Raw genomic sequence first — 5,136 nt, 5'->3', positions numbered from 1 at the left:
CTAGAGGTAATCGGAGCATCCAGGTTTATACTACAGAGGTGAAGACCATAGCGGATCAGCTTGCCACCATTGGATCACAGGTGTCCAAAGACGATATGATTGCGGTCACACTGAATGGACTCGGCAAGGAATACAAATCATTTGATACGTCTATTTTTGTGAGAGCTGAACCTCCTGATTGGGATGAGCTAGTTGCTTTGTTGTTGCATGAAGAAGTAAAGTTTGGATTGAATCTAGGTTCCAGTGCATCTCAGAGTAGAGACACTGTTTTATACTCTAGCGAGCGTGGTAGAGGTAGCAGAGGCCGTTGTCATTTCAAGGTCGTGGTGATACTCGGAATACCTATGGTCAGCAAATAGCAGAGTAGTTGGCATGATACACATACACAAAGCCAGCGTGGATTTGGTGGCTTTAGAGGTAGGGGGAGATCATCCCGTGGTAGAGGTGCTGGATCATGGCAGTCAAATGATCAATCTAACAGGGACAAAGACTGTCATTACTGTGGTAGATATGGATACATAGAAAAAGATTGTTTCAAGAAGCAAAGAGATATGAAGACAAAGGGCAAATAGCATGGACACTATGCATCTTCTAGTGGTACACATGATGAGCAGGTTGATAGATTGTTTGCCATGCAGCATGTGTCTAAGAATGCACCTAAACAGCATAAGGATGAGAGATGGTACATTGACTCTGGGGCTTCTAATCACATGACACCCCATGGAGAGTGGTTTGATGAGTTGGTTGCAGGTTCACATGGTTATGTATGTACTGGGGATGATACCCAGCATGATATACAGCACACAGGAATTGTTCCATTGATGATGCCTAATGGCAAGAAGAAGAGCCTGCATGATGTATTGCATGTACCCTCAATAACAAAGAATCTTTTGTCTATGGGACAGATGGCTGAACAGAATTTGCAGGTGAGATTCAATAAAGATGGTTGCTTTATTGAAGAATATGGTAATGGCTACAAATTGATTGCTAGAGGCAAAAGGGATGGCAGGATGTTCACTTTGGATGCGTCCATTCCAGAACGTAAAGCAGCTATGTTCGCACATGATGAAAATGCTATTCGTGATATAGAGATTTGGCATAAGAGAATTGGCCATGTTAATGTACAAAAGCTGAAATCTATGCAGCAGAAAGATGTGGTTCTTGGATTGCCTAAATTCAAGTATAATGATTCTGGTCATGTATGTCCTGCATGTCAGTTTGGAAAGCAAGCAAGTATCTGTCAAAGAGGACTTTGTCCTGCATATGAAAAGTATAATGATAGACATATCGTTATATAAGTGAGCATGGACTACTTTCCCATAATTTTTCTTATTTTCTAGTCTCGTTTTTAGGGACTACTTGTATCATTTGCATTGGCAACATTAGATCATAACCCTTGTCATCAACAAACTTAGTGGGGTATATATTGTTAACATAAACATCTAGTGTGGCTAGGATGTCTGTCCATCCTTGTGGCTCAAATTCATCTTCCAGTAATGGGTCCATTATGTAACCATCATCATCCTTCATTTCCTCATCTTCTCCTTTTTCTGACCCTTCCTCTAAATATCCACATCTTTATGGGAACTTAACCAAGATGGCATTAGGTTTTTTCCCTAGTGGTTGTCTCGCTGACTCAAAGTCTTCTATTGGAGTTCTTGCCACATCTCTATAGGAGTGATTAGCCAAATTGATGCACATTATGGCACTCTATTACATTTACCGTAGGTAAATGTAGTTGAAGCCCCAATCTTAAATCATTTAGAGTTGTTGCATAAACGATCATCCCAAAATGATGTCATAGTTTAGGATTCCTTCCAAAGTCTACCACCAAAAAATTGTGCTCATACTCATGGTAAAAATATGGGACAGATGACTGAATAGAATTTGCAGGTGATATTCAATAAAGATGGTTGCTTTATTGAAGAATATGGTAATGGCTGCAAATTGATTGCTAGAGGCAAAAGGGATGGCTAACGAATCAAGGGTGGTCAAGGCTTCTATATCAACGGGAGTTAAGTATTAATGGTGGTGCCTACATCAACAACAATCAATTCTTCACCAACTCATATCCTTTTTAAATGGTAATGGTGGTGACATGATGTTATTTTTTATTTCCATTTTTTCACTTATATACTTCATTATTTAATTGGCACCCACCAATTATGCGAGTAAGATAACAAAACCACATTATCACCCTAATTAAAGAGAGTCTTAATCAAAACCACATTATCACCACTAGTTAAAGAGAGTCTTAATAAAAAATTCACTATGAGAAGGGGTGGCATCCCCCCCACCCCTTCAAAGCACCCCTCTCATTGTAATCCCCCATGCTTTACCAAGAGTCCCAAGTCCCACGAAGCTATGTAGGCTCGTTGGGTGGCACCTTCCTTAATATTATGGTGTAGTGTCTTCTCACCCTATACACAAGTTTCTCTAATCCTTGAGTAAATTGTTTGAGAGTACACTTTAATCTTTGCAAAGCACAATGGCACTTGAGCGACATCCTCTTATTCACAAGCGTGTTGGGAATCATAATTTTATGAATCTAAAAGAAATTGGCTTCATAAGTCAATTGTTCTTTATGGTTTCATGGCATGATCATTTGCACAAATACATGTGAAAGTGGCCTTTTTATTTGCTTGATGTTATCATTATGTCACAGAATGGTTTCACATTTTTAGTTTATGAAATATTGATCTTGGAAGTGTACACTTGGGTGTTTACATATATGGTTTGATGCAGGATTGCATGTTCTTCTGCCAATGTTTTGTTTAGTGTGAGCTCAAATACCCTAAAAGCTCATGTTGCTCTAGGTGCTTACTTGTTTTCCAAGTGCTCTAAGCACTTTAGTTTGAAGGAAGGGGTTTGAGCTTTGCTAGCTTTCTTTGTGGGGGATGGGTGGCTATTATGGAAGGAATCATTGCTTGAATGAAATATTAAGAGTTGAGCTTTTTCTTTGTGTGTTGTGTGCACCCAAAGCCATTTTTTTGTTGCGACCTTCTAAGTTAAGTTTGACATGAGTGACTTAATAAAAGAAAAAAACTATCATTATGACCCTAGACCCTATACAATCACCCAAGTTACAAAAATTTTGGCATCCATGGCACAATTTCTTGATTAAGTGTGATATGCATGTGAGGGTCTCACTAATCCCTTGAATGCATTGCAACTAAGGAGCAACATCTAAGTAGTTTTTTTGTGGATTATCTTTTCTCTTATGTGTGTATGGTTTCCTCCCTCTACCATAAAGCAAGGTAGTCTCTCCCATTCCATGAGTGTTGGGAGGTGAGCGTGCATGAGAAGGAGATAGCCTAATTGCATATTTCTATTCTCATTTCTCATTTGGTGCCCCCATTGAGGATTTCTCATAGTGACCTTCAGTTTACAAGCTTGATTATAGTGTTTTTTATCATAAATTGGTGTCTCCCAATGCAGGAATTTCAAGCACGTTCGGTATGTAGCAAATACGACATTCTTTTTTATGATGGGCTTACATGTTGAGCCTAAAGTTTAATGCATCATGGTCTACATCGAGCTTGTACAAGTGCTATAAAGGAGTTGATTTCTTGCCATATACAGGGGCTTAATTGGCCTTTTTTGCTATGGAGTCGGGCTCACATGTTGAGCCTAAAGTTTAATGCATTGTGGTCTACATCGAGCTTGTAGAAGTGCTATAAAGGAGTTGATTTCTTGCCATATACAAGGGCTTAATTGGCCTTTTTCACTATGGAGTCTCCCAAATTACATGCAAAAGAGCACGAATGCATTGATGATTTCCTAGATAGCTTTGAGCTATCATGCTTGATGTGCAAAAAAGATGGATGAAGCGATGATGGTGAAGCTCTTTTCTCTCACCTTGCGAGGCAAAGCCAAGAGATGGTATAACGGCATCAACAGGCACATAAAATGTGATTGGAGCATGCTTAAAGAAGCCTTCTTTATAGAATTAGGTGCAAAGAATCCATAGAAGATGTATGGAAGAAGCTACAATGGCTTCAAAAAGACTCGAAGGTTGCATATCAAGCATATGAAAGTACATTTCTTGAGCTTCTTACACAACTAGGTGCATTATGTGATGGCGGGCACAACAAGCCCAATATGCTTGTCAAGGAGGCATTTCTTAATGGCTTTTCTTGCATCTTGAAACACAAGGTATGCTCTAAGCTTTCTAGCTCTTTTGGTGATGCATTGCACATAGCTAGGGTAAAGCATAAGAGCGTAATGTACTTCCTAGGTCGTCTGATTGATAATTACACCCCTAGAGTGGAGGCTAAGGCATTAATGAAGTGCTATCACCACACCACATGTAGAAAAAGAGGAAGAATGCATCATGGAGGTTAGTGTTGAACCATTAGATGTGGCACCATCCCAAGGTAGCCATGAAGAGGAAGATGAAAAAGACAATGTGAAGAGTGAAGAGGAATTCATGGTTGAGTTAGTTGCCATTGATCAACTTGTTTGCAATGAAGAAGTAGCCTCAACATGTGAGAACCAAAGTGTAGAAGTAAGTTTGTGTTTTGTGGATGATGCATTTGAATGTGAAGACAAAGGGGAGGGCTTGTTACCCTAGGTACATAGTGACATAGCACACAACGATGCTATCATGTTTGGTTTAGTCAATGAAAGAGATGATGCATGCACGAAACCTTTGTGTTTAAGAAAGAGGTTCTAGTAGTTGTCAGTGAAGAGATGGAAATGGCACTAAGTGCTAATGATGAGCAAGGCTTGTTTTAGTGTTTGTTTAGTGCTGATAGCTTGGAGATAGTTGATGGCTCCGGTTAGCTATTGTTGAATGATGAAAGCCAAGAGATGTGTGGTTCCTCCGACTTGGATTTGGTTAATAGTATTTTTACCCCATCGTAGGATAAACTGCCCGTGTTGTAATCATCAAGTGTTGTGTAATAAATTCACCATGTTTGTTTTTGATTAAAGTTAGTGTGCTAAATTTTCAAGCTAGGTTTTGTTTGAAAGCAGTGATTTTTGTTGCATCTCACATTTCCCTCCTGCAAAGCATGTGATGAAGAGTCTTTGATATGCAATTTGCTAAGCACAAGTAACATGAAGGAAGAAGAAGGATATGGTTGGGGCATTGATAAGGCCAAGCATGTCATAGATTCTAGCATATAGGTGAAT

This window comes from Cibotium barometz, chromosome 16 (genome assembly GCF_041138505.1).
Source record: "Cibotium barometz isolate CiBa-2024 chromosome 16, ASM4113850v1, whole genome shotgun sequence".
In the NCBI taxonomy this organism is placed as follows: Eukaryota; Viridiplantae; Streptophyta; class Polypodiopsida; order Cyatheales; family Cibotiaceae; genus Cibotium; species Cibotium barometz.
The sequence above is the reverse complement of the archived record's forward strand: the minus strand, read 5'-3'. Positions refer to the sequence as shown.